Source organism: Garra rufa, chromosome 16 (assembly GCF_049309525.1).
Source record: "Garra rufa chromosome 16, GarRuf1.0, whole genome shotgun sequence".
Lineage (NCBI taxonomy): Eukaryota > Metazoa > Chordata > Actinopteri > Cypriniformes > Cyprinidae > Garra > Garra rufa.
Genome location: NC_133376.1, coordinates 40,858,804 through 40,872,927, shown reverse-complemented (window position 1 = coordinate 40,872,927; position 14,124 = coordinate 40,858,804).

Sequence of the window (14,124 nt, the reverse complement as noted above, 5' to 3'; positions counted from 1 at the left end):
AATGGTTAAAGTAATAGAGAAAAAATATGTTTCCCTGATTTATTGATCACATAATTTTTTACAGTGCATTTAACTATATTGAAAAAGAAAAACTTTTGAATTAAGTTTATTACTTTGACCCCATTTGCAGACATTTTTTGTTTTATGCTTAAGATCACTTAATTTTGATACATGTTTCAGAAAGACTAAATATCTTATGTCATTTTGCTTTTTAAATGAATGTATCTTGATTTAAGAATGTTTAGATATTTGTACTGGAAAACAAAAATACGGATATAAGAAAATATGAAATTATTCAAATTCCTCAAAGGTTCTGATTATTTAAGGGTTCAAATGGCACTAAATTTCCCAGATTCAGACTTTTGGACCCGCTGTATGTAGCCTGTAGTGTGTGTGTGTGTGTGTAAGAGAGAGAGAGAGAAAGAGAGGCATGTATGGAGGGCTGTTGTGTGTGTGTTTGTGTGATTGTGTGAATGGAGGGGGACACGAGAGGGTTCAAACAAAGACGTTGGACTGAACACAGGCCCCAGTGTGCTGCTGCATGTGTGTGTGTGTGTGTTTCTCTTGTAAAGTTTAAGTGCCACTTCCCCCCGGTCAGCACTGAGAGTGTGTGAGTGTGTTTCTGTGTTTGCTCTCAGAGGGTCGGAGTGTCGCCGTAGTGACCGACTCCACCTAGACAGACTGATGCTTCAACACTTTATCTACTTGAGTCAACTCCAATACTTATCTTCAAAAGTTTTTTCTCAACTTCAGCAGCACTTACATACACCAAAACTTACAGTTTTATTCCTCTCAATATTCTAAAGGATTTTACTGAGGGGTTTGCTCATATTTCATTCACACTGATTTTTACAACATTTTATTCCTGAAAACATTGCGAAAATCCCTATTTTTTAAAGGCGGTGAGTTTTTTCTCTGCTTTAACAACACTTACATACACCAAAACTTACAGTTTTATTCCTCTCAATATTCTAAAGGATTTTACTGAGGGGTTTGTTCATATTTCATTCACACTGATTTTTACAACATTTTATTCCTGAAAACATTGCAAAAATCCCTATTTTTTTAAAGGCGGTGAGTTTTTTCTCTGCTTTAACAACACTTACATACACCAAAACTTACAGTTTTATTCCTCTCAATATTCTAAAGGATTTTACTGAGGGGTTTGTTCATATTTCATTCACACTGATTTTTACAACATTTTATTCCTGAAAACATTGCGAAAATCCCTATTTTTAAAGGCTGTGAGTTTTTTCTCTGCTTTAACAACACTTACATACACCAAAACTTACAGTTTTATTCCTCTCAATATTCTAAAGGATTTTACTGAGGGGTTTGTTCATATTTCATTCACACTGATTTTTACAACATTTTATTCCTGAAAACATTGCAAAAATCCCTATTTTTTTAAAGGCGGTGAGTTTTTTCTCTGCTTTAACAACACTTACATACACCAAAACTTACAGTTTTATTCCTCTCAATATTCTAAAGGATTTTACTGAGGGGTTTGTTCATATTTCATTCACACTGATTTTTACAACATTTTATTCCTGAAAACATTGCGAAAATCCCTATTTTTAAAGGCTGTGAGTTTTTTCTCCACTTCAGCAGCACTTACACCAAAACTTACAGTTTTATTCCTCTCTATATTCTGAAGGATTTTACTGAGGGGTTTGTTCATATTTCATTCACACTGATTTTTACAACATTTTATTCCTGAAAACATTGCGAAAATCCCTATTTTTTTAAAGGCGGTGAGTTTTTTCTCTGCTTTAACAACACTTACATACACCAAAACTTACAGTTTTATTCCTCTCAATATTCTAAAGGATTTTCCTGAGGGGTTTGTTCATATTTCATTCACACTGGTTTTTACAACATTTTATTCCTGAAAACATTGCGAAAATCCCTATTATTTTTAAAGGCGGTAGGATTTTCTCTGCTTTAACAACACTTACATACACCAAAATTTACAGTTTTATTCCTCTCTATATTCTGAAGGATTTTACTGAGGGGTTTGTTCATATTTCATTCACACTGATTTTTACAACATTTTATTCCTGAAAACATTGTGAAAATCCCTATCTTTTTAAAGGCTGTGAGTTTTTTCTCCACTTCAGCAGCACTTACATACACCAAAACTAACAGTTTTATTCCTCTCTATATTCTAAAGGATTTTACTGAGGGGTTTGCTCATATTTCATTCACACTGATTTTTACAACATGTTATTCCTGAAAACATTGTGAAAAACACTCTTTTTAAAGGCTGAGGTTTTTTTTTACGCTTCAGCAAAACTTACATACACCAAAACTTACTGTTTTATTCCTCACTATATTCTGACAAATTTTACTGAGGGGTTTGTTCATATTTCATTCACACTTTATTCCTAAAAACATGTTGAAAACTTATTTCTTTTTCTGTCTGTTCACAGTATTTTCTGACTTATAAAGTGATAAAGAGCAATCCAAAATCCCCTCTGGAAAAATCTTGTTGTTATAATGTTATGTTCAAACTCTAAAAATGTATTCAAATTAGCATATTTGAATTTGCATACATTTCAGGAAACTTATAATACAAAACAGTTGTCGTAATGTACTGTGATTAATCAATTTAGGAAAGTATGATTATATATTAGTTACATTTTTTACCTTATTCAGCTGTCTTTAAACCAGTAAAAAATAAAGCATGATAATTTTTTAAATAATGTTTAACTTGCACAACTTTGTGCAAGGTAAAATTGTTTGTTCAGATACTCAATTTGGAAAGTGTCTGAGTAAGGTCAAGAAAACATTTGTTAGAAATTATTCTTGTTAAGTACAGTATTCTTAAGTTCTAACAAAAAATAGATTGAATCTTCATATTAAAAAATCTGTCTTCAAGCTTTTTCTCTATTTGCTTAAAGAACTTTTTTACAGAGCAAATGATCTGAGCTGCTGTCCACATTCATTTACAGCTCTAGACTCTTACTGTAACTACTGACTCATTTGTGTGTTTTAATTTCTCCAAGGGGATTTTGGCAGAAACATCTGGGTTCATATTTATAATTTTGACATGCCGCAGCCGTAATCCCGCTAGACCTCACGGGACGCTTCTTGACCTCTGAAGTCCCAAGGGTCAGAGCAGGAAGCCGCCCTGACCTTTGACCTCTAAGCGAGAGCGGGCTGTGTCCTGACAGTGAATAAGTTATGGCTCTCAGAAGAGCAGCTTTAACTCCAGCAGTGTGTGTGTGGACGCATGTGACTGTAAATCGCTGCGAGGGCGTTTGATCTCCACCGGGGAACCTGTGGGACAAACGCGGCGCTCGTATCAGGGACGGACCCGCGCTGGAATGTGCTGATCCGACCAAGAATCAATCACAGTAACACCAGCAGAAACGGGTCAGACGTCCTGAGAGAGCCAAACTGCTCCCAGGGTGGAGGATTTGTTTCGTTTGCACACATTTGTGTGAGATATCTAAATGCAGGGCTGAAAATATATATCTTGGTGTTTATGTATTTGCTCCAGGGTTATTAGAGTTAACTAAAACTAAAATCATGTTGAAAAAGCTAGCAGCATATTTGCTTGATGTGTAAACCTGTCTGTTTACGTTCTTATACTCATGAGTCACAAAACAAAGAAGCATTACAAAATTAGTCGCCTAATGACATGCAATCAGAGCAAAATTGCAGGCCAGGTTAAAAGTGCATGTTCACAGTATTGTTTAACTGAATATGCAGTATATCTCCCTGTAGTTGTAAAAGTCACAGAGTGCCATAAATTCATCCAGTGGTGGAATGAATTCAGTGTTAAGACTGTAAGGCTGTAAATTGTTTCATGTTGCACAAGTATTACATTTTAAAAAACTCAACACGATTCAAAGCAGTGGCTGAGATTGTTCGTTCTACAGCTGCCATCACATCATCAAACTCTCTCTCTCTGTGTGTGTGTGAGAGAGTGTGTGTGATTCTCTTGAAGAATAAGAGAACCGGAAACAAAGGAGGAGGGAACAATGTGAAACGATTCCTCTTGGATGGATGAGCCTTTTACAGTGTTTGGCTCTCTGAGAGCGAGTCTGATCCAGACGTGAACTATCACTCACACAAACCGAAATAAGACAAAACAAGACCTGAATATGCCGGCGCTGTAATTTAAGGAAGTCTTTCTATAAACACGGTTCAGTTATCAGGCTTTTCGTTCACCGTTAGTCTCGTGGCAGCCGCTGCATGTACGATTTTTCAGTGAGTTTATATTTGATTGTGAATGTGGCAGAATTATGAGACATTTTGATTACACACTGCAAACAATAATGTCATTTTGTTTTGTATTGTTTTATAGTACAAATATGTAAACAGTTTTAAATCAAGACTTTCTTGACTTGCACAATGACGTCGTTTAAAAAATGTATCAAAATTAAATGAGTTTGTGCTTAATTAAAAGGGAAAACAAATTTTTTTTTTGACTCCGCTGGTAGATATCTTTTCTCTGTTTAAGCATAAACGCAATTTTGCAGTTACAAGTAAATGCATTTTGACTGAAAAAAGTAAAAAAAATAAGTAGAAGTAAAAATGCTGAGTAAGAAAATCTTTTTTTTTCTGTTTGGAGAAAAAAATTACGTATGTTGTAAATCAACATACATTTACTGAAGGAGCATTAAGTGAAAAAATCAAGATAACAATTTAGTGACAAGAACAACTATCAGTTGTTTCTGAAAATAAACATAATCAAAGACGTAATCAAAGTTTTGTTTTCTAACTCCATTGGCAGATTTGTCATTGCTTTAAACAAAAACTCATCTAGAATATTTATGCACTGCAAAAATATATGTTCTTCCTCTGTATTTTTGTCTTGTTTTCAAGTACAAATATTTAAACATCATTAAATCAAGATATGTTTACTGAAGATGTAAAATCACTGAGGATATTAAATCACGTTTTCTGAGAAATTTATTAAAACTAAGTAAAATATCTGCCAACAGGATCAGGAAAATAAACAGTTTTTCTTGTATTTGTCCTGTCACTTGTGAAGCCTAAGTCACATGACATTTACATCGCAGCTGATTGGTTGAAAATCCCGCAGTAGAGCAGATGAGCAGTGGTTTATTTCTAGGTGACTGTATTACATCATTCTGAAAGGATTCGTTTTCTCTGGGAAACGTCAAGAAAAGAGCAGCAGAAGAAAGACAGATTTGGGGCCTTTCAGCATGCATTAGTGTTAGATTTGCACAGAAACTATAAGCTCTGGTTGTGTGTCTGGAGTTTCGTGCATTCGCTTTCCGCGAGTGTTTGGACTCGGAGCGTAAACACACGATGCATTTGAGAAGATCTCATTCCTGCCAGATCTTAAACTGATGGAAACCACACGCAGACTAATGCAGCTGAGATGACGTCAGGATTTATATGACTGTATCTCTGATGGTCTGGAGCTGAAACTCAAACAATCACGCAGTGCGTTGCTCTTTTATCAGATCTGATCCTAGTCCATTACAAACAGATCAGAGTTTTACTGTAGTACAAGTGCGGTAAATTGGACACAGTACAGCTGAAGTACTGAAAACCTCTGTTTACTGTATGGCAGATGTGAAAGCGACCCTCGACAATATTTGGACAAGCGTCGTGGATTAGAAGGACAGCGCAAGTGAAGTTTTCATGCAACATTAGACAAACATTTGTTAATTTGGTTTGAAATAAGCTGTAAAAAATGATGTTCTTCCTCAGTACTTTGTCTTGACTTCAAACAAATATCTAAACATTCGTAAATCAAGATACATTTACTGAAGGAGCATTAAGTGAGAAACGAAGATAAAATGTTGTGAGGTTGTGCATAAAACAAAAACAAATATCTGTCAATTGTGTCAGAAATATAAACACAATCAAAGACATAATCAAAGTTTTTTTTGGCAGACATTTGTTATTGTTTTTAAACAAAAACTTACTTCATTTTGATCAGAATTTTAGAAAACATAATATCTTAAAGGAGTAGTTCACTTCCAGAGCAAAAATGTACAGATAATGTACTCACCCCCTTGTCATCCAAGATGTTCAAGTCTTTCTTCAGTCGTAAAGAAATCCTTTTTAAGGAAAACATTTCAGGATTTTTCTCCATATAGTGGACTTCTATGGTGCCCCGAGTTTGAACTTCCAAAATGCAGTTAAAATGCAGCTTCAAAGAAGATAAAACACCCTTTAGAAAACAAGTAAAACAGCAATGTAGGACAATTTGGAAAGAAGAAAATGAGATGGGAGTTTTTTGACATAACTGTCTTAAACCGGAAAAAAAAAGATGAGCATTTGAAGTTAAAAAGTATATATATATTTTTTTTTAAATAACCAATCATTTCGTTAGATAAGACCTTTCTTCCTCAGCTGGGATCGTTTAGAGTCCTTTGAAGCTGCATTTAAAACATTTCGGAAGTTCAAACTCAGGGCACCATAGAAGTCCACTATATGGAGAGAAATCCTGAAATGTTTTCCTTAAAAAACAATTTCTTTACGACTGTAAAAAAAGAAAGACATGAACATCTTGGATGATAAGGGGGTGATTATCAAGGTTATTTTTGTAAACTAAAACTAAGACGAAAACTACTTTTTAGAAAACATTTTCGTAAACTGAAATAAAATAAAAACGTCTATAAATGAAAAACTAAAACGAAAGGAAACTAACAACTTACACTAACTGTACAACAAAAACTGAAATAAAATAATAATTATCAAAAATAAATGATTGTTTTTGTAATCATTAAGTTCTCACCCCATGGCGGAAAAATAATGAAGACTGCGACTTGAACAGCACCCGCATTAAATGTATTCTTCTGCATCAGTTTTAGCCAAAATGTATTCGTTATTTTTTTATGTAACACAAGCAATCAAACCACTATTTGATCTCTAAAAAAACAAAACTAAAACTGAAACTAAACTATATAAAAACTAAATAGAAATGTGTTCACAAAATAAAAACGAGGCTAAAACGAACAAAATTGTTAATGAAGCTAATAAAAACGAAACTAAATTTTATTGCAAATTTGAAAACTATATCAAAATAAAATGAATTAAAAAAAATCTATAATAACCTTGGTGAGTACAATATCTTTACTTTTTTTATTTAAGTATGTTTAAATATTTTTACCGTAATTATTTGTGAAATTTACTAGCAATTTTATTTTTTTACAAAGTACATCTAGTGTTGAAAATGAAGAAGGAAAACAATAATAAACAACTGAATCACAACTCAAGTCATTAAAACAGATTCACAGAAATTAATCAAACGTTTTACTTCACATCTGTCTTCCGTTCTTATTATATTCCATAGGCAATCTTAATATTTTTCACATTTAAATGGCAAATAACATAGAAAATAAGACAAGAACAAGAACAACGTTCAATTAAACAACATTAAAAGTATTGCAATGATTAAATGCAGTGTTAGGGAAAGATACTTTTAAAAGTAATGCATTTCAATATTGAGTTGCTCCCTAAAAAAGTAACTAATTACGTTACTTAGTTACTTTTTATGGAAAGTAATGCGTTACGTTACTTTTGCGTTACTTTTTAAATCTGGGCAGGGCTTGTTTGTTTTTAATATAAAAAGTTGTATTTTTGTCAAATGTAAAAGCCTTTTCAAACCAAAAGCCTCAGACTTAGAGAAAAGTAAATCTCCGTCTGTACAGTAGACCACAGAAGAAAAAATGTCAACTCTTCAGCAATAAAAAAAAGGAAAACAAATGATTATCTTGAGTAATTTCTGCTTATTAGTATGGATGAATTGGATCATCGAAGGTCGGCAGGAAAGATATATGTTAATAAAATGGAATTAAATACATAAAGGATATTTGTATTATTGAACATATTTAATTATTGCAGGTTTTTATTCATTTTGAGGAACACTGTATCTGTTTTTTAGTCAGTGAGATGAATTAATGCATGTTCACATTTATTCTAGAACTAAAGTAACATCTTACAATTTCTCTCAACATGGGGACAGGAGAGCCTTTAATCAATAAATGAGTGGAAAAAGTAACTCAGATATTTTCTTGTCAATTAAAAAATAATGCATTACTTTCCTAGTTACTTGGAAAAAGCCATATTATTACTTAACTTGCGTTACTTGTAATGCATTACTGATTAAATGCATGTTTTTTGCCCTAGAGCGCATGCCATTGCACAGCATTAGTCGACTAATTAATTCAACAAACTTCTACATTTAGCAGAATAGCTGAACTCGGAGTCATAAATTCACCCAGCGGTGGAATAAAGTCAGTGTTAAGGTTTGCTGTGAATTGTTTCATGTTGCACAAGCAGGATGGAAACTGACATCTGAGAGGAAGATAATCAGTGAATAATGACTCAGATTGAACTCAAGTGTTCTACAAGCGTACTGTACTGAAATAGCTGCACTGCAGTGTGCTTCTTAAAGGCACAGGTCAGCCAAAAATAAAAAAAGAATACTCTTCCTTATCTTGTTCCAAACCCCCATGACTCTCTGTCTTCTGTGAAAGACAAAGGAAGTTATTTTTAAGAGATTTGAGGTTTAAACAACAATGGACCCCATTGACTTTAATTGCACAGTGTGGACAAAAAGCACTGAGATTTCTCTCAAAATATCATCTGTGTTGGACAGAATAAAGACAGTCATGCATAAGGGAGTCTATTTTAATAATTTTTTTTGCTGAACATTTAAGTAAAAACACTTCAGTTTAGTCTGATTGCCATGTGATTGATGAACATCTTAAGTGGAAGTCACTCATTTTTATTTCATTTTATTTATGGGTGAACTATCTCTAAGTTTTACAGATCAAATTAAATAAGTGCTTTTAAATGCATCGTGAAGTTTTCATCATGCACATTTAAACAGAACATTTTCCTGCATAGATTCAATGCCAAACATGTTTTTGTTTTATTTTACTTAGGAATTAAAGGATTTTAATGGAATAAAGAAAGTGAAAAAGAAAGAAAAATAGTTATAGAATACTAATACATACTGTCTTTACAATGCACTGTATTTAAACAATTTGTAAATCATGTTTCTATTTTAAAAATGCACACAGTCACTTTTAATCAATTATAATAATATGCTGAAAACAGCTTTGCAAATGTTTAAGGTCTCATTACATTAAGGGGAGACACTGCAGGCAAAAACACTGTTTTTTCATGCACCTATCAAGTTTGAGATTTTGGGCTTTTTGGTGTTTCATAGAGTGTTTTTTTCAGACTAGTGGAAAGAAAACATCCAAAAGACACTGTTATGTGTTTCTTTTAAAGCACTTTTTATACTTGTGTCAATAGATTTCAATTACAATACAGATTTTTAAAGGCCAAGAGTTTTTCTCCTACACTGAGCCATAAATCTCCACTTCAGCAGCACTTGCACACACCACACTTTACATTTTTATTTCTGTCTATATGCTAAAGGTTTTTACAGAAGGATTTGTTCATATATGATTTGCTTGATTTTCTAAGTTTTTTTCTGAATAATGTTGTGATGAAATGAGATACCCCAAATTCCTTCTGTCAAAAACGTTTGACTCTAATATATGTCTAATATAAAAATTAAACAAGAATTTTGAAACTGACTTCATCCAGTGTTTAAATTTTTATGTACTAGAAATGTATGCAAATTAGAGCATATCTCATTAAATAATGGCTCATTTGCATATTTAAACCTAACATTTAAGGAAACTTGTAATACAAAAAATATTTGCATTTATCGATGTAATAATCGCAGGGTAAGTAAGGTGATAACTCTTAGTTATTTTTTTCCCCTATTCACCTGCAGTGTCTCACCTTAATAATATATAAAAATATCACCTTAAAAAAATATAAACGCTATTTTTGGATAATAACACTGAGTTTGCAACATTTGCAGTTATTAAATAAAATAAAGTCAACATTGAACTGAATTGATTGAAGCTGCTTTGAAACAATCTGTTTTGTATAAAGCACTATTGAAATAAATGTGGCTGGATTTGATTTGATTTCATCTCCAAACAGAATAAAGTCAAGTAGTTTGCAAGTTTGCAAAAATATAACCATCGCTTTACTGTTGTCGTATTAAACATCAGCCTTACATCTTCACTCTTTCTCTATCTTTGATTTGATTGCTCAACTTAGTAATTTTGACACTAATGAGTGTTTTATCATTTGAATCATCCTAACTGCAAACAGAGATGTGTTTAATCAGGAATATCAGATACTAAACTGTGAAGTTTATTCTAAAGGACATCGGTGAGACCTGTGAGAGACAGACGCCGCGTCCCCGGTGGTCCCTTAGAGCCCATTATGCCAACCATTAGAAGAGACATCGGTAATTACAGCTCACCGTCCTGAGAAAGAGCGCCGAGGTTAATAACACACACACACACACACACACACACACACACACACACACACACACACACACACACACACACACACACACACACACACACACACACAGAGAGAATAGAGATTCACCCCAATCACAGTCTCTGTGTTTGCCAGTCTCTCTTTGTGTCAGGATTTGCTGTGCATGAAGTTAAACTCTTGGTCTGTTCAGGGTTTCATTCTTTGGCTGTAATTATAGGGTTTATTTGAGCAACGGGATCAGAGCGTCGCATGCTTCAGATGCATTTCACTGCCGTGTTCATGAATCAAACATAAATGCAGTGAAAAATCTCACGTATGTGAGCGGCAGCTGCTTTCACAAGACGCAAAAACCATGAGAATCTGTTCCAGCGATCGGATTTATACCAGATTTATAGTCCTTAAAGGGACAGTCCATCCAAAAAATAACATTAGAACATTTTATAGATAATTCAGAGTTGGTAGAAAAGACTTTTGAGCTGTTTTTATTTTCTACACAAAGTTTAGGGATGGTGCGATTTTGGACTGCACTGCAAAATGTAAAAAAGTCTGTCTTCTGTTCACCTGGGCTGCAAAAAAGGATCATCTGACACTGAAAATTCTGCTTTGATCACAGCAATCAATTACAGCTTAACAGATATTCACATAGAAAACAGCTGTTTGAAATCATAATAATATTTTAGAATTTCTACTGTCATTTTAATCAAACAAATGCAGCCCTGGTGAACAAAAGAGAGGCTTTCAGAAACACACTGCTTACATGTTAGATTTTTTGTCTTGTTTTCAGCCAAAATATCTAAAAATTCTAAAATCAAAAAGATTTTCTAGACGAGTAAAAATTATTGTCTTGTTTTCAGAAAAAAAAGTTAAAATTAAGTGAGTTCCTGCTTGAAACAAGCCAAATAATCTGCCAATGGGGTAAGAAAAATAATCTAGTTTTCAGTTTGAAATAACATTTGTTTGCTTACCCCATTGGCAGATTATTTGGCTTGTTTTAAGCAAAAACGCACTTCATTTTGACTTGTTTTTTTCTGAGAACAAGACAATCATTTTTACTTGTCTAAAAAAATCCTTCTTAATTTAAGAATGTTTATATATTTTGGCTGGGAACAAGACAAAAAAAAATCTAAGAAAAGCATTTGTGCAGTGTGTTTCTGAAAGTCTCTCTTCTGTTCACCAGGGCTGCATTTATTTGATTAAAATGACAGTAGAAATTCAGAAATATTATTATGATTTCAAACAGCTGTTTTCTATGTGAATATCTGTTAAGCTGTAATTGATTGCTGTGATCAAAGCAGAATTTTCAGTGTCAGATGATCCTTCAGAGATAATTTTAATATGCTGATTTGCCCCTAAAGAAACATTTCTGATTTTTATCAATGTTAAACAATTGTATTGCCCAATATTTTGGTGGAAACGGTCATGCATATTATTTTTCAGGATTCATAAATGAATAGAAGGTTTGAACAAACAGTGTTTATTTGAAACAGAAATCTTTTGGAACATTATAAATGTCTGCACTGCAAAAAATGCTTTTCTTACTTACTTTTTGTCTTGTTTCCAGCCAAAATATCTAAAAATTCTTAAATCAGAAATAAACAAGTCAAAATAAACAATAAAGTGAGTTCTTTTCTTAAAACAAGCTAAATAATCTGCCAATGGGTAAGAAAACAAATCTTATTTAAAACAGAAGCATTTTGCTCGTTTCAAGCAAGAACTTAATTTTGACTGATTTTTCACAATAATGTTTATTTGTCTAAAAAAATCCTTCTTGATTTAAGAATTTGTAGATATTTTGGCTAAAAACAAGACAAAAAAAGCTAAGTAAGAAAAGCATTTTTGCAGTGTAAAAAAAGTTATTGCAACTTTTTATCTCCCTATTCTGACTTTTTTTGCTATTGTAAGTTTACTTCTCGCAAATCTGACTTTTTATAAACTCAGTGTGTATAATTTCAGAATTGCAGGATATAAGATTGCAGGATATAATCTCAAAATTTTCACTTTTGGTCAATTTAATGCACCCTTGATGAATAAAAGTATTAAAGGAACACTCCAACTCCTGAGATAATAAGTTGATTTTTACCGTTTTGAAATCCATTCAGCCGTTCTCCTGTTCTGGCGATATCACTTTTAGCATAGCTTAGCATAGAGCACTTAATCCTATTAGACCAATAGCATCACGTTCAAAAATGACCAACGAGTTTAGATATTTGTCCTTTTTAAAACTTGACTCTTCTGTAGTTATATCGTGTACTAAGACCGGCGGAAATGCAAAGCTTCAAGTTTCTAGGCTGATAAGATTAGGAACTACACTTCCATTCCGGCGTAATAGTCAAGGAAGTTTGCTGCAGTAATATGGACACAGCAGGAGCAGTAATATCATGCAGCACATGTGCAAATGCTAAACTAGCTGGGAACTCATTTCTGATAATACTCCGCCTGCTTCGGCCATATTACGGCAGCAAACTTCCTTGACTATTACGCCGGAATGGAAGTGTAGTTCCTAATCTTATCAGCCTAGAAACTTGAAGCTTTGCATTTCCGCCGGTCTTAGTACACGATATAACTACAGAAGAGTCAAGTTTTAAATAGGACAAATATGGAAACTCATTGGACATTTTTAAACGTGATGCTATTGGTCTAATAGGATTCAGTGCTCTATGCTAAGCTATGCTAAAAGTGATATCGCCAGAACAGGAGAACGGCTGAATGGATTTCAAAAAATCAACTTATTAACTCGGGGGGAGTTGGAGAATGAGTCTATTTCCAAAAAAAGTGGAGTGTTCCTTTAATTTCTTTCCATCCAAAAATCTGAGCTTTAGTTTAAAGCATTTGTGTGTGTGTTTGTTTGTGAAGAGTGACTAAATCTCTGAATCATTGTGGTTCTTTTCTCTCTTCATGACAGTGACTTCAATATGAAAGTGTGTTTCTCTTTCAGTCTTTCTGAATGTTACGGATGAGCACGTCTGTGTCTGTCTCTGATGGCGGTGTGTGTGTGTGTGTTTCACCATCACTGAACCTAGACTCTGTTTAAGTCCAGACTCACAGTTTCTGTTCCAGATAAGACTAAACTCAAGTGTTTTCCATGCAGAATCACATACGATGTACTCTTTAGGCTGGTTTTAGCTTTTGTTAGTTGTAGTTTTGCAACTAACAAAATAATCCCAGAGGTCCTTTGAGAAGGTGCGCACAAAAAGTATTCTCTCCTTCCTCTCTATATCTTATAACTGGATGGACCCATTATTTCCTTTCTCTTTTCTCTTTTTAAGAAGAAAGTGGACAACAAAATCATCCTCACTGCTTGAAGATTCCATTTTGTATTGTTTTGCGCTATTTTTTATTTATTTATTTTTTTGCAACGAATGAATTACTATGTGACTAGTGTGCAATTTTCCGGTGTGTGACAAATTTTTAGAATGATGAATACGAAAAAAAAAAAAACCGCACACAAAAAATTCGTACTCAGTGTACAAGGGTCTGGTGAGAAGAAACAGATGTCCTTGCATCCAGTTTGGTTGTCTTTTACGTTTGCACGCATTCAGCAATGATCATCATATATCCACAAATTGTTTAGGAGAGTTGTTTTATTAGTGACATGTAGCCTGCATTTGAAAAGCTTTATTTTTAAACACACATTTTTATTTTTAAACCTGTATTTGAATTTGGCAAAATAATATTGCGCTGTACAATATTTTTATGAAATAAAAATAAATCTCTGACAGAGACCCCTTCCCTATCAGCCAATCACAGTGTGCACAGTTAGTAGGTATGCTTACATCATCCATTGCGATGAGGTCAACCCCGCCCCTT